This window comes from Hippoglossus stenolepis, chromosome 15 (genome assembly GCF_022539355.2).
Source record: "Hippoglossus stenolepis isolate QCI-W04-F060 chromosome 15, HSTE1.2, whole genome shotgun sequence".
Lineage (NCBI taxonomy): Eukaryota > Metazoa > Chordata > Actinopteri > Pleuronectiformes > Pleuronectidae > Hippoglossus > Hippoglossus stenolepis.
The window spans coordinates 12,267,972-12,288,990 of record NC_061497.1 but is presented as its reverse complement, the minus strand read 5'-3'; the positions used below and the strand labels follow the sequence as shown (position 1 = coordinate 12,288,990).

Genomic DNA, 21,019 nt, shown 5'->3' with positions numbered 1-21,019 from the left:
AACGGTCGGCCCTGTATTTTTCGGAAAAGAGAAGAGAACGCTACTCACTGACCTTGGCTGTCTGGCCACATGATTCTCATCTGAAAACTACGCTGGCTCTGCTTGAGTTGAAAGGTTTTTGGATTGAAGTGAGCCCAGAGCATTTTTGCCATCAAAATGGTAAAAGGGAAGTTCCTGTCTGTGGTTTTGCCGTGATCTGATTCGAACTGGGTTGCTGGGTGGCCACAATGCAGAGTACTAACTCTTCATACGATCACGCCGGTTGGTCGTTGAGGAGAAATTTCTTGTTGCTGTAGTAACTAATGTTTGAATTATAATAAACTTGTTATTTTACCTGTTTCCAGATATTATATCTTATCTCACTTTTATTTTTTTAAAGTGTGATAAGGGAGCCACTCTACAGATGTGGTTAATCTAGCATTGCTTGTCTCTCAAGGACAAACCTCGTGCCTGAATCAAAGAGAGAATGTGCTCAAGAACAAGATTGAGTTAATGAGGAATGGTGAGAAAGGTTCTTAATGTTTTATCTTAGGGCAACAGGCCTTTAACCTATCATTGGGATAGTTGACTCAAATACCCAGTACATTTTGACAAGTTACTGAGTAGAGACAGAGATTTGGACAAGGATAAATTAAAGCTTGCCTGAGCCAGCTACAGAGCTCGAACCTAGAATCTTCTGACTGTGAGTCAGACGCACAAAGATCCATTGCTCTACCAGCCCTTATTTCATGTCAAATGTTGGGTACACAAATCATAACATAGAGTTGCATGAAACGGTTGTCGCCCTGTATTTTCGAAAAGAGAAGAGAACGTTGGTCAGATTGACCTTGCCGGTTCAATACAGGATTCTATTCAGAAAATCATTGGCTCTGTTGAGTTGAAAGGTTTTGATTGAAGCAGGGCCTAGAGTACGTTAAGTAACAAAATAAAAAGGAAGCCTCTGTCTGTAGTTTGCCGTGACCTCGGTTGTTAAGTGCCACAACGCAGAGCACTAACCTCTATACGATCACGGCTGTCAATGCAGAGGAGTAGCTCTTTGTTGCTGTAGTAACCAATGCTTGAATTACACAAATTCTATTATTTTACCTGGTTTGAGATATTATATTCATCTCACTATTTTTAGTATGTGATAAGGAAACAATTTCACAGATGGTTAATCTAGTATTGCTTGTCTTCAAGGACAAAACTTTGTGTTTGGAATCAAAAAGAGTAGAAATGTCCATCAAGATTGATAATGATAGCTGACAGAAAGGTTTTTTAACAAGTTCTATCTTAGGTACAGGCCTTAACCTATCATTGGGATAGTTGACTCAAATACCCAGTACATTTTGACAAGTTACTGAGTAGAGACAGAGATTTGGACAAGTGATAAAATTAAGTTCTTGGTTCTGAACTAGCTTAGGGAAAGTCGAACTCAGAATCTTCTGATCCAGAGTCAGACGCTACACCATTGCGCCCACTAGCCTTATTTCATGTCACCGTTGGCACACAAATCATAATACAGAGCTGCATGGAAACGGTTATTTGCCCTGTATTTTCAAAAGAGAAGAGGAATTATCGACTGACTCATTAAGTTCAATACAGGATTTCATCTGGTAGAAACTACGTTGGCTCTGTTGAGTTGAAAGGTTTTTAGATTGAAGTAGGGCCTAGAGTACGTTAAGCATCAAAATAAAAAGGGAAGCCCTGTCTGTAGTTTTGCCGTGACCCGGGGTTGCTGCGGCCACAACGCAGAGTACTAACCTCTATACGATCACGGCCAATACTGCAGATAGAGTAGCTCTGTTGCTGTAGTAACTAACAAGCTTGAATTACACAACCCCATTATTTTACCTGGTTTGAGATATTATATCCATTCACTCTTTATTTTTTAAAGTGTGATAAGGGAAAGTCAATTTCCACAGATGGTTAATCTAGCATTGCTTCTGTCTTCAAGGACAACCTGTTTGAATCAAAAAGAGAGAACAAAGCTCAAGAACAAGGATTGAGTTAATGAAATGGTGGATCGAGTGTTGTTCTTAACGTTTTTATCTTAGGGCAACAGGCCTTTAACCTATCATTGGGATAGTTGACTCAAATACCCAGTACATTTTGACAAGTTACTGAGTAGAGACAGAGATTTGGACAAGTGACAAATTGTAGTTTCATTCAGCGAGCCAGAGTCAAATTCCAGAATCTCTGATCCGTAGTCAGACGCCGCTATCCACCGCGCCCACTAGCCTCTGCCTCTGGCGTCATCACAGCATGACAAATCATAAATACAGAGTTGCATGGAAACGTATGGTCAGCCCTCTGCATTTTTCGAAAAGATGAGAAGAGAACGTTGGTCGACTTGACCTGTCAATCTGGCAGATTTCATTCAGAAAACTACGCCATGGTTGAGTTGAAAGCTTAGATTGAAGTAGGGTCATGGAGTACGCTAAGGCATCAAAATAAAAAAGTGAAGCCTGCTTGTAAAGTTTCATGGACCCGGATTCGGAACTGGTTGAAGCGGCGCTACAACGCAGAGTACTAACCTCTATACGAATGTACCGCTGTCGGCTTGAGGAGTAGTTTTGTTGCTGTAGTAACTAATGTTTGAATTACAAATTCTGTGTATTATTTTACCTGTTTGAGAGTATATCCATCTTACTTTATTTTAAAGTGCATAAGGAGTCAATTTCAATAAGATGGTTAATCTAGCATTGCTTGTCTTCTTCAAGGACAAACCTTGTGTTTGGAATCAAAAAGAGTAGGAACAAAGCCCAAGAATTAAGACTGAGCTAATGATAGCTGTGACTGAGAATTTTAACGCTTGGTCTTAGGGCAATTATGTCTTAACCTATCATTGGATAGTTGACTCAAATACCTGTGCACATTTTGATGGGTTACTGAGGAGACAGATTATAAGTGACAACTAAAGTTTGTCTGAAGTAGCCAGGAGTCGAACCTAGAATCTTCTGATCCGTAGTCAGACGCGTTATCCATTGCGCCACTAGCCCTATTTCCATGTCACCGCGTTAGCACACAAATCATAACACGAGCCGGGGTAAGGAAACGGTTGTCGTCCTGTATTTTCTTGAAAGAGAAGAGAACGCTGGCTTCACTGACCTGTCAAGTTCAATACAGGATTTCATTCAGAAAACCACGCTGGTTCTGTTGATGAGGTTATTTAGATCAAGCGAGCTTCAGAGTACGCGAAGCATCAAAATAAAAAGGGCCCTGTTTGTAGTTTTGCCGTGACCTCGATTCAACTGGTTGCTATGCCACAACGCAGAGCACTAACTTGCGCTGATCACGGCCGTGTTTATTTATGGAGGAGTAGCTCTTTTGGTTGCTGTAGTAAAATCAACAAGTTTGAATTACACAAAATTCTATTATTTTACCTGTTTGAGATATTACATTCTATCTCTACTTTATTTTTTAAAGTGTGAGTAAGGGAAAATAATTTCAGATGGTTAATCTAGTATTGTTTGTCTTCTAAGGACAAACTCTTTGTGGTTTGAATCAAAAAGAGTAGAATAAAGTTTCAGAACAAGATTGAGTTAATGAGAATAAGACAGAAAGGTTCTTTAATTTTTTCTTTTATCTTAGGGCAACAGGCCTTTAACCTATCATTGGGATAGTTGACTAAATACTCAGTACATTTTGACAAGTTACTTATAGAGACAGATCGGGATGAAGTGACAAATTAAAGTTTGCTCGAAACTAGCCAGGTGAGTCAACCTAGAATCTCTTCTGATCCGTAGTCAGGATGTGCGTTTATCCATTGCGCCACTAGCCCTTATTTCATGTCAATGTTGGGTGACACAACCATGAACATGGAGTTGTAATATGGAAACGCTTGTCAGTCCTGCATTTTTCGAAAAGAGAAGAGAACGCTGGTCGACTGACCTACTGTTCAATACAGGATTTCATTCAGGAAAACCACGCCATTCTTGCTGAGTTGAAAGGTTTTAGACTGAAGTGGAGGGCACCTAGATACGTTAAGCATCAAAATAAAAGATGTGTAGTTTTCCTGTCTGCAGTTCGCCGACCAGATTCAACTGGGATACGTTATGGCCATAATCTAGAGTACTAACCTCTATACGATGACGGCCGGGCTGGCTTTTGAAGAGGAGTAGCTCTGTTGCTGTAGTAACTAATGTTTGAATTATACAAATCCCATTATTTTACTCTGTTTGAGTATTATATCTTATCCACTTATTTTAAAGTGATAAGGAAAAGTCCACTCTATGATGGGTTAATCTAGTATTGCTTATTCTAAGGACAAAACCTGTGTTTGGAATCAAAAAGAGTAGAACAGCTCAAGAATGAGATTGAGTTAATGATAGCTGTGAGCAGAAAGGTTCTTAAAGCCTTTATCTTAGGCAATACATTTTAACTAGACACAGTTAGATAGTTGACTAAATACCTGGCATTTTGGATGTCACTGAGTAGAGACAGAGATTTGATAAGTGATAAACAAAGTCATCTAGCTATACAGGAGTCGAACCTAGAATTCCTCTGATCCGTGAGTCAGACGCTGCTATCCATTGCGCCATTTTAGCCTCTATTTCATGTCAATGTTGGGCACACAAAATCATAACACAGGAGTTGTAAGGAACGGTTGTCGTCCTGTATTTTTCGGAAAAGAGAAGAGAATTGTTGGTCAATTGACCTGTCAAGTCTACACAGGATTTCGATTCAGAAAACCATTATCGTTGAGTTGAAAGCGTTTTTAGATTGAAGTAGGCCCAGAGTACGTTAAGCATCAAAAATAAAAAGGGAAGCCCGGTCATAGCGTTTCCTACGTTGACCCGGATTCAACCGGGTTGCTGCGCCATAATTTAGAGCGCTAACTCTACACGTAACATCAACGGCCGTTGGTTTATGGAGGAGTATTTTGTTGCTGTAGTAAATTCAATGTTTTTGAATTACACCTAATATTTTACCTGTTTGAGAGTATTGTATATCTTATCTCACTTTTATTTTAAAGTGTGATATGGAAAGCTGGCACTCATGTATATTAATCTAGCATTGCTTGTCTTTCAAGTGACAAACCTTGTGTTTAAATCAAAGAGGAGAACAAAGCCTAAGAACAAGGCAAGATTTGATATCAGATAGCTGTGATAGAAAGGTTCTCTAACGTTTTCATCTTGGGTACAGGCCTTTTTTAACCTATCACGGATGTGTTAGTTGACTCAACATCAGTACATCTTTGGAAAGTTACTGAGGAGAGACAGAGATTTGGACAAGTGATAAATTTGGGTTTGTCTTTAGCCAGCCAGAGTCGAACCTAGAATCTTTCTGATTCAGAGTCGACGTTGCTTATCCATTGCGCCACTAGCCTTGTTTCATGTCAATGTTGGGTACAAATCATGACAGAGTTGCATGGAAATTTCCAGGCTAATGTCTCATATTTTTCGAAAAGAGAAGAGAACGTTGGTCGACTGACCTGTCAAGTTCAATACAGGATTTCATCTAGAAATCAGCTGGCTCTGCTGAGCCAAGGCTTTAGATTGAAGCAAATGAGAGTAATGCTACATCAAAATAAAAAGGGAAGCCCTGTCTGTAGTTTTGCCGTGACCCGGATTCATGGTTGCTGCGGCCACAACGCAGAGTACTAACCTCTATACGATCACGGCCGGTTGGCTTGAAGAGGAGTAGCTCTTTGTTGCTGTAGAATTCAATGTTTGAATTACACAAAATTTCATTATTTTACCTGTTTGATATATTATATCTTATCTCAATTTATTTTTTTAAAGTGATAAGGAAAGCTCACTCACAGATTGGTTAATCTAGCATTGCTTGTCTTCAAGGACAAAACCTTGTGTTTGGAATCAAAAGAGTAGGAAATAAAAGCCCAAGAAACAAGATTGAGTTAATGGAGAAGCCGTGACAGAAAGGTTCTTTAACGTTTTTATCTTAGGGGTAACAGGCCTTTGGAATCACTATTGGGATAGTTGACTCAAAATACCTGTGCACATTTGATGGGTTACTGAGTAGAGACAGATTTTGGACAAGTGACAAATTAAAGTTTGCTCCGAGCTAGCCAGGAGCTCGAACTCTAGAATCTTCTGATCCGTAGTCAGATTCAAGTATCCATTGCGCCCACTAGCCCTTATTTGGCACAATGTTGGGCACATAAATCATAACACAGGAGTTGCATGGAAACGTGTTGTCGTCCTGTATTTTCAAAAAGTAGAAGAGAACGTTGGTCGACTGACTCTGGGTCGGAGTTCATTACAGGATTTCATTCAGAAAACTACGTTGGCTCTGTTGAGTTGAAAGGTTTTTAGATTGAAGTAGGGCCTAGAGTACGTTAAGCATCAAAATAAAAAGGGAAGCCCTGTCTGTAGTTTTGCCGTGACCGGATTCAATCCAAGTTGCTATGCTGCCACAACGAGTACTAACTCTATATAATGACCAATAGCCATTACTTATGGAGGAGTAGCTCTTTGTTACGTAGTAACTAATGGGTTTGTTCTTCATACAAATTCTATTATTTTACCTGTTTGAGATATTATATCTTATCTCACTTTTATTTTAAAGTGTGATAAGGGAAAGTCAATTTCCACAGATGGTTAATCTAGCATTGCTTGTCTTCTTCAAGGACAAACCTTGTGTTTGGAATCAAAAAGAGTAGGAACAAAGCCCAAGAACAAGATTGAGTTAATGATAGCTGTGACAGAAAGGTTCTTTAACGTTTTTATCTTAGGGCAACAGGCCTTTAACCTATCATTGGTATTGATCAAATAATTGGTACATCAGAAAGTTACTGAGTAGAGACAGAGATTTGGATAAGTGACAAATTCCTAAGTTTGCTCCAGGCCAGCTGTGGTCGAACTTGTAACCCTGATCCGTAGTCAGACGCTGCCATCCATTGCCTACTCAGCCCTTGCTCTACACAATGTTGGGCACACAAATCATGACACAGAGCTGCATGGTAAATTGTCGCCCCGTATTTTTCAAAAGAGAAGAGAACGCTATCGCACTGACCTGTCAAGTTCAATACAGTGATTCTTATCCAGAACTACGCCAATCTGTTGAGTTGAAAGGTTTTAGATCAGCGGGGCCTAGAGCATTAAGCATCAAAATAAAAAGGGAAGCCCTGTCTGTAGTTTTGCCGTGACCCGGATTCGAACCGGGGTTGCTGCGGCCACAACGCAGAGTACTAACCTCTATACGATCAACACATGGGTTGGCTTGGAAGAGGAGTGTAGCCTTTGCCGCTGTAGTAAACTAACAAGTTTGAATTACACAAATTCTATTATTTTACCTGTTTGAGATATTATATCTTATCTCACTTTTATTTTTTTAAAGTGTGATAAGGGAAAGTCAATTTCCACAGATGGTTAATCTAGCATTGCTTGTCTTCTTCAAGGACAAACCTTGTGTTTGGAATCAAAAAGAGTAGGAACAAAGCCCAAGAACAAGATTGAGTTAATGATAGCTGTGACAGAAAGGTTCTTTAACGTTTTTATCTTAGGGCAACAGGCCTTTAACCTATCATTGGGATAGTTGACTCAAATACCCAGTACATTTTGACAAGTTACTGAGTAGAGACAGAGATTTGGACAAGTGACAAATTAAAGTTTGCTCCGAGCTAGCCAGGAGTCGAACCTAGAATCTTCTGATCCGTAGTCAGACGCGTTATCCATTGCGCCACTAGCCCTTATTTCATGTCAATGTTAACATACAAATCATGGCTGTTGTGACATGGAAACGGGTTGTTTGTCTCTGTATTTTTCAAAAAGAGAAGAGAAACGCTGGTCGACTGACCTGTCAGTTCAACACTACAGGATTCATTCAGAAAACTACGTTGGCTCTGTTGAGTTGAAAGGTTTTTATCAGCGAGTCAGAGTAATGCTAAGCATCAAAATAAAAAGGAAGCTCCTGTCTGAGTTTTGCCGTGACTTTGATTCGAATCAAGTTGTTACACAACGCAGAGCATTAAATCATAATATCACGGCCGTTGGCTTGCATGGAGGAGAAGCTCTTTGTTGCTGTAGTAACTAACAAGCTTGAAATTACATAAATTCTATTATTTTACCTGTTTGAGATATTATATCTTATCTCACTTTTATTTTTTTAAAGTGTGATAAGGGAAAGTCAATTTCCACAGATGGTTAATCTAGCATTGCTTGTCTTCTTCAAGGACAAACCTTGTGTTTGGAATCAAAAAGAGTAGGAACAAAGCCCAAGAACAAGATTGAGTTATTGATAGCTGTGACAGAAAGGTTCTTTAACGTTTTTATCTTAGGGCAACAGGCCTTTAACCTATCATTGATAGTTGACCAATACCCAGTACATTTTGAAAGTTACTATAGAGAAGGTGAGATTAGACAAGTGACAAATTAAAGTTGTCTTTAGCTAGCTAGGAGTCGGACCCAGAATCTTCTGATCCGTAGCTGAGATTTATATAGTCTAATAAATACTAGCCTCTTGTTTTCTTATGTCAATGTTGGGCACAAATCATGTGGACAGATTTCTTGAAGATGGAAAATGGCTGTCACCCTGTATTTTTCAAAGAGAAGAGAACGTTGGTTTCATCACCTGTCAAGTCTAATACAGATCATCTTAGAAAACCACGTTGGCTCTGCTGAGTTGAGTTATTTTAGATTGAAGGAGGCCTAGGAGTAATATGAAGCACTTAAATAAAAAGGGAAGCCCTGTCTTTGTTGTGCGTGATCTGATTCGAACTGGGTTACGCATGCACAATTTATATACTAACCTCTATATTATCTGCATGCCGGTTTTGTGATATAATGCCTGTTGCTGTAGTAAATCAATGTTTGAATTACACAAATTCTATTATTTTACCTGGTTTAGGATATTATATCTTTATCTCACTTTTATTTTTTAAGTGTGAGGCGAGCCAATTTCTATGATGGTTAATCTAGCATTGCTTGTCTTCTTCAAGGACAAACCTTGTGTTTGGAATCAAGAGTAGAATGTGCCCATAAACAAGATTGATAATGATAGCTGACAGAAAGTTGGTCTTTGAAAGCTTTATCTCAGGGCAACAGGCCTTAATCTACTGGTCAGATAGTTGACCCAACACCCAGCACATTTTGACACATTGAGAGAGACAGAGATTTGGACAAGGATAAATTAAAGTTTGTCTTAGCCAGCTGGAGTCGAACTTTAGAATCTTCTGATCCGTAGGTCAGACGCGGCGTATCCATTACACGCCACTAGCCTCATTTCATGTCAATGTTGGGGTATACAATCATAATACAGAGTTGCATGAAACGTTGTCGCCCGGTATTTTTCAAAAGAGAAGAGAACGCTGGGTCGCATTGACTAAGCCAAGTTCAATACAGGATTTCATTCAGAAAACTGCATTCTGCTGAGCTGAAAGGTTTTAGATTGAAGTAGGCCCAGAGCATGCTAAGTACTCAAATAAAAGGAAGCCCTGGTCTGTGAAGTTTGCTTGGACCTTGATCTCGAACCGGGTTGCTGCGCCAACGCAGAGCATAACTCTATACGTATCACGGTCACAGTTGGCTTATGAGGAGTAGTTTGTTGCTGAGTAAAATTCAACAAGTTTGAATTATACAAATTCTATTATTTTACTCTGTTTGAGATATTACATTCATTCTACTTTATTTTTAAAGTGTGATAAGTGGGAAAACAATTTCATAAGATGGTTAATCTAGCATTGCTTGTCTTTCATGACAACCAGTTTTTAATCAAAAGAGTAGGAACATTTCCAAGAACAAGATTGAGTTAACAATTGAGAATGTGATAGAAAGAAGGTTTTTTAAAGTTTTATCTTAGGGGCACAGGCCTTAACCTATCATTGGGATATTGACTGTAACACCTATATATTTTTGGACAAGTTACTGAGTAGAGACAGAGATTTGGACAAGTGACAAATTAAAGTTTGCCCTGAGCTAGCCAGGAGTCGAACTCAGAATCTTCTGATCCAGACAGACGCTACATTCATTGCCTACCAGCCCTTTAGCTTCACAATGTTAGTACACAACCATGGGCCATGAGTTATGGAAACGTTGTCGTGGGCCCTGTATTTTTTTAGAAAAGAGAAGAGAACGCTTGGTCACTGACCTGCTGTGTGTCTGCACAGCAGGATTTCATTCAGAAAACTACGTTGGCTCTGTTGAGTTGAAAGGTTTTTAGATTGAAGAGGGCCTGAGACAAGTAAGTGATCAAAAGGTATAGGTTTCCATCCAGTTTGCTTTGACCTTTGATTCAACCTTCAAGCAGCAAGTGGCTACAACTAGAGTACTAACTCTATAATATCATTGCCAGTTGGCTTGAGGAGTAGCTCTTTGTTACAAATTCAATGTTTGAAATTTACAGCAATTGGCTATTTTACCTGGTTGAGATATTATATCTTATCTCACTTTTATTTTTTTAAAGTGTGATAAGGGAAAGTCAATTTCATAGATGTTGAGACCCAGGTGATTATTGTCTTCTAAGGACAAACTTGTGTTTGGAATCAAAAAGAGTAGGAAATGTGCTTCAAGAACAAGATTGATAATATATTTTACAGAAAGGTTCTTTAACGTTTTTATCTTAGGGCAACAGGCCTTAACCCACTGGCTGATAGTTAATTGTAACATCACAGCATCTTGACAAGTTACTGAGTAGAGACAGATTTGACAAGTGACAAATAAAGTTTGGTCTAACTAGCCAGAGTCGGGAACTCCAGAATCTCTGATCCGTAGTCAGACGCTATATTCAATAAGTTTACTCAGCCTCTTATTTCAGCTTCTGCCAACGTTAAGAATCATAAATGAGTTGTGCTAAATGGTTGGGTCGTCCTGTATTTTTCAAAAGAGAGAATGCCATTTCACTGACCTGTCAAGTTCAATACAGGATTTCATCTATACCATGGCTCTGCTGAGTTGGAAAGGTTTTTTTAGATCGAAGTAGGTTTAGAGTACGTTAAGCATCAAAATAAAAGGCAAAGCCTGGCCTGTAGTTTTGCCGCACTCCGATTCAATCGGGGTTGCTATGCCAGCAACGCAGAGCTAACTTTATAATATCACGGCCGTTGGCTTTGAGGAGTAGCTCTTTGTTGCCGTAGTAAATTCAATGTTTGAATACATAAATTATTATTTTACCTGCTGAGATATTAGATTCATATCTCACTTTTATTTGAAGTGTGATATGGAAAGTTAATTTCCAGATGGTTAATCTAGCATTGCTTGTCTTTCATGACAACTGTGTTTAACTGCAAAGAGTAGGAATAAAAGCTTCCAAGAACAAGATTTATTAATGATAGCTTTGGAAGGGAAAGATCTTAAATGTTTTATCTTTAGGGCACACATATTTTAACTTACTGTCATTGAGATAGGCTGAATTGGAATACTCCAGTACATTTAGGTTACTGAGTAGAGATAAGAGATTTGGACAAGGATGAAATTAAAGCCTGTCTGAGCTGGGCCAGGAGTCGAACTCAGAATCTTTCTCAGATCCAGAGCCCAGACGCTGCGATCTACGTTTCTACCAGCTCCTTATTTCATGTCAACGTTAGTAAGACAAATCATAACACAGAGCAGCGAAACGGGTTGTCACCCTGTATTTTTCAAAAGAGAAGAGAACGCTGGTCGACTGACCTTGTCAAGTCTAATACAGGATTTCATCTCAGAAACTACGTTGGCTCTGTTGAGCTGAAAGGCTTCTTTTAGACTTCGAAGAAAATTATAGATACTTAAGCATCAAAATAAAAGTAAGTCCGTCTGTAGTTTCGCTGACCTGATTCAATCAGTTACTGCTACACCAGAGGCTGAATTTCTCATACGATCACTGCTTGCCATTTAGTGATATAGCCTTAAGCTGCTGTAGTAACTAATAAGTTTGAATTACATAAATTCCCATTATTTGGCCTGTTTGAGGGCTTATATCTTATCCTATCATTTTTTAAAGTGATAAGGGAAAAGCCAATTTCCAGATGGTTAATCTAGCATTGGGTTTGTCTTCATTGATACAAACCTTGTGTTTGAATCAAAAAGAGGAGAACAAAGCCCAAGAACAAGATTGAGTTACTGAGAAGCTGTGACAGAAAGGTTCAAAGTTTTATCTAGCAAATAGGCCTTTAAATCATTGATATTGACTACCACCCAGTACATTTTGACAAGTTACTGAGACAGAGATTTCATTAAGTGATAACTAGTTTGCCTAAGCTAGCCAGGAGTCAAACTCAGAACTTCCATTCGTGAGTCAGACGCCTTTATCCATTGCGCTCTACTAGCCCTTTGTTTCATGTCAATGTTGGGCACAGCAAATCATGACAGGAGTTGCATGGAAAAACAGTTGTCGTCCTGTAGATTTTTCGGAAAAGAGAAGAGAAAACGTTGGTCGCACTGACCTTGGCTTGTTCAATACAGGATTTCATTCAGAAAACTACGTTGGCCTTGCTGAGTTGAGGCAGTTTTAGATTGAAGTAGGGCCTAGAGTATATTGCTAAGACTAAAATAAAAGGGAAGCCCTGTCTGAAGTTTCCACAGACCTGATTCAACTGGGTTGCTGCTGCGCCACAATGTAGAGTACTAACCCTTATACGATCACGCCGGTTGGCTTATGGAGGAGTAGTTTGTTATTAGTAGTAAATCAATGTTTGAATTACACAAATTTATTATTTTACCTTGTTTGATATTATATCTATCTCACTTATTTTTTAGTGTGATAAGGGAAAGTCAATTTACAGATATTAATCTAGTACTGTTTGTCTTCATATAAAACCTTGTGTTTGGAATTTAAAAGAGAGAATGTGCCTAAGAATGGTACTTGAGCTATTAGAGGCTGTGATGTAGTGTCTTTTAATGTTTTTATCTTAGGGCAATAGGCCTTTAACTCTATCATTGGGATAGTTGACTCAAATACCTATACATTTTGAAAGTTACTTGAGTAGAGAGCAGAGATTGACAAGTGATAAATTAGAGTTTGGTTCAGGCCAGCTAGGAGTCGTAACCTAGAATCTTCTGATCCTGAATGATTGCCAAGGTCCATTGATACCACTAGCCCTTGTTTCATGTCAATGTTGGGCACACGTCCATGACAGGGAGTTGTAAGCGGAACGGTTGTCAGCCCGTATTTTCGGTAGAAGAGAATTATCGTACTGACCTGCTTAAGTTCACGGCAGGATTTGATCTGAGCAAACCATATTTGTTGAGTTGAAAGCGTTTAGATCATGAGTGGCCTAGAGTACTAAGCATCAAAAATGGGTGGCAAGCCCCCTTTTAGTTAAATGTGATCTGATTCGAATCATGCCATGCCACAACGCAGAGTACTAACTCCTCTGCACGATTTACTGCCGGGTTGGTTTGTAGAGGAGTAGCCTTTTGTTGCTGTGTAACAACAAGTTTGAATTATACAAATTCTATTATTTTACCTGTTTGAGATATTATATCTTATCTCACTTTTATTTTTAAAGTGCATATGGTGTTGACTTCACAGATGGTTAATTTAGTATTGTTTTGTCTTTCTTCTAAGACAAACTCGTGTTGAATCAAAAAGAGTAGGAACAAAGTCAAAGAACAAGATTGAGTTAATGATAGCTGTGACAGAAGGTTCTTTAACGTTTTATCTTAGGCAACAGGCCTTTAACTTATCAATGATATTAATCAAATACCGGTACATTTTGATAAAGTTACTGAGTAGAGACAGAGACTTGGACAAGGACAAATTAAAGCTTGTTCGAGCCAGCCAGGAGCTCTAACCTAGAATCTTCTGATCCGTAGTCAGACGCGTTATCCATTGCGCCATCAGCCCTTATTCATGTCATGTTGGGTACACAACTATAACACAGAGTTGCATGGAAACGGTTGTCATCTGCATTTTCAAAAGAGAAGAGAACGCTGGTCGACTGACTGTCAAGTCTAATAGAGATTTCATTCAGAAAACTACGTTGGCCTCTGATGAGTTGAAAGGTTTTGATCAGTTAGGCCTAGAGTACGTTAAGCATCAAAATAAAAAAGGGGAAGCCTCCGTCTGTGAAGCCTTGCTTGACCTGATTCGAACCTGGTTGTTGCGGCCACCCAGAGTACTAACTCCATACTGCATCAAATGGCTGCTGGCTTCATGGAGAGCAGCAGCTCTTTGTTGCTGTAGTAAACTAATGTTTCACCATACGACTGGTTATTTACCTGTTTGAGATATTATATCTTATCTCACTTTTATTTTTTTAAAGTGTGATAAGGGAAAGTCAATTTCCACAGATGGTTAATCTAGCATTGCTTGTCTTCTTCAAGGACAAACCTTGTGTTTGAATCAAAAACAGGAACAAACAAGAACAAGATTATGCTATTGATAGCTGTGATAGGAAAGTGTTCTTTAATATTTTATCTTAGGGCAATAGCCTTAACCTATCATTGGAGGTAGAAGGATCAAATACCCAGCATTTTGAAAGTTACTGAGTAGAGACAGATTGGATAAGTGATAAATTAAAGTTTGCTCCAGCTAGCCAGGAGTCGAATCAGAATCTTCTGATCCGTAGTCAGACGCGTTATCCATTGCGCCACTAGCCCTTGCTCTATGTCGTTGGGGCACAATCATGACATGAGTTGTATGGAAACGGTTGTCGCCTGTATTTTTCGAAAAAGAGGAAGAGAACGGTCGACTGACCTGCCGGAGTTCAACAGCAGGATTTCATCTGTAGAAAACTATGTTGGCTCTGTTGAGTTGAAAGGTTTTTAGATTGAAGGAGGGCCTAGAGTACGTTAAGCATCAAAATAAAAAGGGAAGCCCTGTCTGTAGTTTTGCCGTGACCCGGATTCGAACCGGGGTTGCTGCGGCCACAACGCAGAGTACTAACCTCTATACGATCACGGCCGGTTGGCTTGCAGAGGAGTAGCTCTGTTGCCAGTAACCCAATGTTTGAATTACACAAATCGGTTATTTACCTGTTTGAGATATTATGACGTATCTCACGTATTTTTAAAGTGTGATAAGGGAAAGCTAATTTCACAGATGGTTAATCTAGTATTGGTTGTCTTCTTCATGACAAACCTGTTTGGAATCAAAAGAGTAGGAAATAAAAGTCATAGAACAAGATTGAGTTATTGATAGCTGCAGATAGAAAGGTTCTTTGTAAAGTTTTATCTTCTAGCACAGGCCTTTTAACCTATCATTGTGATAGTTGACTCAAATACCTGTGTACATTTTGACAAGTTAATGAGAGAGATGAGATTTGACAAGGATAAATTAGTCGGCCCGAGCCAGCCAGGAGTCGAACTTAAATCTTCTGATCCGTAGTCAGACGCGTTATCCGACAGCCACTAGCCCTTATTTCATGTCAATGTTGGGCACAAATCATGGCCACAGAGCGGTGTTTTGAACGTTGTCGCCCTGTGATTAAAAGAGAAGAGATCGCTGGTCGCATTGACTGTCAAGTTCAATACAGGATTTCATTCAGAAAACTACGTTGGCTCTGTTGAGTTGAAAGGTTTTAGATTGGCGAGCTCTGGAGTACGTTGCTAATCGTAACAAAAGGGAAGTTCCAACGGTTTCCGTTTTGACCTGGATTCGAACCGGGTTGTTACAGGCTGCCAACGCCCAGAGTACTAACCTCTATATCGATCATCGGGCCGTCACGGCGGAGGAGTAGTTTCTTTGTTGCTGTAGTAACCAGCCAAGCTTGAATTCATACAAATTTCATTATTTTACCTGGTTTGAGATATTATATCTTATATCTCACTTATTTCTTTTAAAGTGGATATGGAAACACTTCAGATGGTTAATCTAGCATTGCTTGTCTTCAAGGACAAACCTTGTGTTTGAATCAAAGTAGGAAGAAGTCAAGAACAAGATTGAGTTATTGATAGCTGTATTAGAAAGGTTCTTTAACGTTTTTATCTTAGGGAACAGGCCTTTTTAACCTATCATTGGGATAGTTGACTAAATACTCAGTACATTTTGAAAGCATTGAGTAGAGACAGAGATTTGGACAAGTGAGCAAATTTAAAGTTTGGTCTTAGCTGCTTTCAGAGTCGAACTCTAGAATCTCTGATCCGTAGTCAGACGCGTTATCCATTGCGCCACTAGCCCTTGTTTCATGTCAATGTTGGGCACACAAATCATGACACAGAGTTGCATGGAAACGGTTGTCGTCCTGTATTTTTCGAAAAAGAGAAGAGAACGTTGGTCGACTGACCTGTCAAGTTCAATACAGGATTTCATTCAGAAAACTACGTTGGCTCTGTTGAGTTGAAAGAGCCTAGATCAGAGGCTTAGAGATTTAAGTATCAAAATAAAAAGGAAGCCCTGTCTTTGTTGTGCCGACCCGGATTCAACCGTTGCTGTTACAACGCAGAGCATAACCTCTTATGACATCAATGCCATTGGTTTGAGGAGTAGCTCTTTTGTTGCTGTAGTAACTAATGTTTGAATTACATAATCTGATATTTTACCGTTTGAGATATTACATCTTTATCTCACTCTTTTATTTTAAAGTGATATGGGAAAAGTCAATTTCCTACAGATGGTTAATTCAGCATTGCTTGTCTTCTAAGACAAAACCTGTGTTTGGAATCAAAAAGAGTAGGAACAAAGCCCAAGAACAAGATTGAGTTAATGATAGCTGTGACAGAAAGTGTTCTTAAAGTTTTTATCTTAGGGCACAGGCCTTTTAACTTACTGATAGTTGACTCAAATACCCAGCACATTTTGAGCAAGTTACTTGAGTAGACAGAGATTTGGATGTCAAGTGATAAATTAAAGTTTCGTCTGTTTAGCCAGAGCCTAACTTAGAATCTTCTGATCCGTAGTAGTCGACGCGGGTATCCATTCGCGCCACTAGCCTCTATTTCATGTCAATACAAGTACACAAATCATAAACACAGAGTTGCATGGAAACGGTTGTCATTCCAAGATTTTTTCGAAAAGAGAAGAGAACGCTGGCTTGACTGACCTGTCAAGTTCAATAGATTTCATTCAGAAAACTATGCCATTCTGTTGAGTTGAAAGGTTTTAGATTGAAGTAGGCCCAGAGCATTGCTACACTGTAAGTAAAAAGGGAAGCTCTGTCTGTAGTTTTGCGTACTCCGATTCGAACTGGGTTGTTATGCCATACCCAGAGTACTAACTCTATACTATCACGTACGAAGTTGGCTTATGGATAGAGTAGTTTGTTGCTGTAGAATTAACAAGTTTGAATTACACAAATTTATTATTTTACTCTGTTTGAGGATATTATATCTTATCTTACGTATTTTTGAAGTGTGAGGCATGGGAAAGTCAATTTCATGTAGATGGTTAATCTAGCATTGCTTGTCTTCTTCAAGGACAAACCTTGTGTTTGGAATCAAAAAGAGTAGGAACAAAGCCCAAGAACAAGATTGAGTTATTGATAGCTGTGACAGAAAGGTTCTTTAACGTTTTTATCTTAGGGCAACAGGCCTTTAACCTATCATTGGGATAGTTGACTCAAATACCCAGTACATTTTGAAAGTTACTGAGTAGAGACAGAGATTTGGACAAGTGACAAATTAAAGTTTGCTCCGAGCTAGCCAGGAGTCGAACCTAGAATCTTCTGATCCGTAGTCAGACTAAGCATTCATTGTTGTTTCAGTCTTATTTCATGTCATGTCGTTGGGTACACAAAATCATAACATGGGAGTTGTATGGAAACGGTTGTCGTCCTGTATTTTTCGAAAAAGAGAAGAGAACGTTGGTCGACTGACCTGTCAAGTTCAATACAGGATTTCATTCAGAAAACTACGTTGGCTCTGTTGAGTTGAAAGGTTTTTAGATTGAAGTAGGGCCTAGAGTACGTTAAGCATCAAAATAAAAAGGGAAGCCCTGTCTGTAGTTTTGCCGTGACCCGGATTCGAACCGGGGTTGCTGCGGCCACAACGCAGAGTACTAACCTCTATACGATCACGGCCGGTTGGCTTGCGGAGGAGTAGCTCTTTGTTGCTGTAGTAAACTAACGCCTAAATTAGCTAAATCATTATTTTACCTGTTTGATATTATATCTATCTCACTTTTATTTTAAAGTGATAAGTGGAAAGTCAATTTCACAGATGGTTAATTCATTGCTTGTCTCTTCACAGAGTGTGGTTTGGAATCAAAAGAGGTGAACAAAAGCCTAAGAACAAGATTGAGTTAATGGGAGAATGACAGAAAGGATCTTTAATGTTTTTATCTTAGGGCAACAGGCCCTTTAATCTATCATTGATAGTTGACTATAAATATCGCAGTACATTTTGACAATACATTGAGAGATGATTTGACAAAGTGGATAAATTAAAGTTTGCCCGAGCTAGCCAGGAGTCGAACCCAGAATCTTCTGATCTCGAGTCAGACGCGCTTATCCATTGCGCCACTAGCCTTTATTTCATGTCAATGTTAGTACATAACCAACATAGAGTTGCATGGGAACGTGTTGTCGCCCTGTATTTTTCAAGAGAAGAGAACGCTATTTGACTGACCTGTCAAGTTCACTACAGGATTCATTCCAGAAAACTACGCTGGCTCTGTTGAGTTGGAAAGGTTTTTAGATTGGAAGTGTAGGGCCTAGAGTACGTTAAGCATCAAATAAAAAGGGAAGCTCCTGGCTCCTGTTTTGTTGACCCGATTTCGAACTGGGTTGAAGGGTACACAACGTATACTAACCCCCTATACGATCACGGCCGTTATTTGAAGAGGAGAGCTTGTTGCTGTAGTAAACTAAATGCTTCTGTCTATGTAATCCTATTGATTTTACCTGTTTGAGATATTCATATCTTATCTCACTGCCTTTTTTATGTGATAAGGAAACAATTTTACAGATGGTTGAATTTAGCATTGCTTGTCTTCTTCAAGGACAAACTCAGTTTGGAATCAAAAAGAGTAGGAACAAAGCCCAAGAACAAGATTGAGTTAATGATAAAGGGGACAGAAAGCAATTTTGTAAAGTTTTGATCTTAGGGCACAGGCCTTAACCTATCATTGGGATAGTTGATCAAATACTCAGTACATTTTGACAAGCTACTGAGCAGAGACAGAGATTTGACAAGTGATAAATTAAAGTTTGCTCCAAGATTGAAGCCAGGAGTCACCAGAATCTTCCTCTGATTCGTGTCAGACGCTATCCATTGCGCCACTAGCCCTGTTTCATGTCAATGTTGGGCACAAACCGCGACATGGGAGCTGCATGGAAACGGCAATGTCATTCGTATTTTTCAAAAGAGAAGAGAACGCTGGTCGACTTCACCTGTCAAGTCTAACACACAGGATTTCATTCAGAAACTACGCTATTCTAATATTGAGTTGAAAGGTTTTTAGATTGAAGTAGGGCCTAGAGTACGTTAAGCATCAAAATAAAAAGGGAAGCCCTGTCTGTAGTTTTTGCTGACCCGATTCGAACTGGGTTGCTATGCTACAACTAGAGTACTAACCTCTATACGATCACGGCCGGTTGGCTTGCGGAGGAGTAGCTCTTTGTTGCTGTAGTAAATAATGTCGGACTTATACAAATTCTATTATTTTACTGTTTGAGATATTATAGTGATCTTATCTCACTTATTTTAAAGTGTGATATGGAGCTAATTTACAGATGGTTAATCTTAGCATTGCTTGTCTTCAAGTGACAAACTTTTGTGTTTGAATCAAAAGAGTAGGAATGAAGCTTCAAGAACAAGATTGAGTTATTGATAGCCGTGATAGAAAGGCCTTTAACGCTTTTATCTAAAGTTATATTTTAACTTATCAATGGGATATTGACCAAATACCAGTACATTTCCAGAAAGTTACTGAGTAGAGACAGAGATTTGACAAGTGACAAATTAAAGTTTGTTCCGAGCTAGCCAGAGTCAATCAGAATCTTCTGATCCGTAGTCAGACGCTGTTATCCATTGCGCCACTAGCCTTGTTTCATGTCACTGTTAAATACAAAAATCATGTATTAATAGAGTTGCATGAAACGGGTTGTCGTCCGTATTTTCGAAAAGAGAAGAGAACGCTGGTCGACTGACCTGTCAAGTTCAATACAGGATTTCATCTTGTAAAACTACGCTGGCTCTGTTGAGTTGAGTATGTTTGATCAGGCGAGGGAATAGAGTACGCACATCAAATAAAAAGGGAAGCCCCTGTCGTTAGTTTTGCCGTGACTCGGATTCGAACTGCATATGGCTAAGGCAACGTAGAGCACAACCCTATGTTTATCATTGGGCCATTGGCTTCTATGAGGAGTAGCTCTTTGTTGCTGTAGTAAACTAACAAGTTTGAATTACACAAATTCTATTATTTTACCTGTTTGAGATATTATATCTTATCTCACTTTTATTTTTTTAAAGTGTGATAAGGGAAAGTCAATTTCCACAGATGGTTAATCTAGCATTGCTTGTCTTCTTCAAGGACAAACCTTGTGTTTGGAATCAAAAAGAGTAGGAACAAAGCCCAAGAACAAGATTGAGTTAATACAGTTTGTGACAGCAAAGCTGATCTCTTAATGCTTTTTTTGGTCTTAGGGCAACAGCCTTTAAGCTATCATTGGGATAGTTGACTCAAATACCCAGTACATTTTGAAAGTTACTGAGTAGAGACAGAGATTTGACAAGGATACCAAAGCTCTGCCCGAGCTAGCCAGGAGCTCTAACCTGAATCTTCTGATTCGAGCGATTCGCTATCCATTGCGCCACTAGCCCTTATTTCATGTCAATGTTGGGCACACAAATCATAACACAGAGTTGCATGGAAACGGTTGTCGTCCTGTATTTTTCGAAAAAGAGAAGAGAACGTTGGTCGACTGACCTGTCAAGTTCAATACAGGATTTCATTCAGAAAACTACGTTGGCTCTGTTGAGTTGAAAGGTTTTTAGATTGAAGTAGCTAGAGTACGTTAAGCATCAAAATAAAAAAGGAAGCCCTGTCTGTAGTTTTGCTGCGACTGATTCGAACCGGGTTGTTATGCCACACCCAGAGTACTTAACTCTATACTTACCGGCCGCCAAGTTGGCTGAAGAGGAGTAGCTCTTTGTTGCTGTAGTAAACTAATGTTTGAATTCATACAAATTCTATTATTTTACCTGTTTGAGATATTACATTCATCTCACTTATTTTAAAGTGTATATGGTGTCAATTTACAGATGGTTAATCTAGCATTGCT

At 39.1% G+C, this 21,019-nt stretch overlaps 5 non-coding genes across 5 annotated transcripts; all 5 read right to left on the bottom strand.

The window, feature by feature from the left end:
* Positions 1 to 2,908: 2,908 nt before the first annotated feature.
* On the bottom strand, positions 2,909 to 2,981 carry trnar-acg. The gene has a single exon. It is a non-coding gene; the product is annotated as a tRNA-Arg (tRNA).
* Positions 2,982 to 7,563: 4,582 nt separating this feature from the next.
* Positions 7,564 to 7,636, bottom strand: trnar-acg. Its single transcript has one exon. It is a non-coding gene; the product is annotated as a tRNA-Arg (tRNA).
* Positions 7,637 to 14,691: 7,055 nt separating this feature from the next.
* Positions 14,692 to 14,763, bottom strand: trnah-gug. The gene has a single exon. It is a non-coding gene; the product is annotated as a tRNA-His (tRNA).
* Positions 14,764 to 17,743: 2,980 nt separating this feature from the next.
* Positions 17,744 to 17,815, bottom strand: trnah-gug. Its single transcript has one exon. It is a non-coding gene; the product is annotated as a tRNA-His (tRNA).
* A 374-nt stretch (positions 17,816 to 18,189) lies between these two features.
* Positions 18,190 to 18,263, bottom strand: trnar-acg. Its single transcript has one exon. It is a non-coding gene; the product is annotated as a tRNA-Ser (tRNA).
* Between the last annotated feature and the right edge of the window lie 2,756 nt (positions 18,264 to 21,019).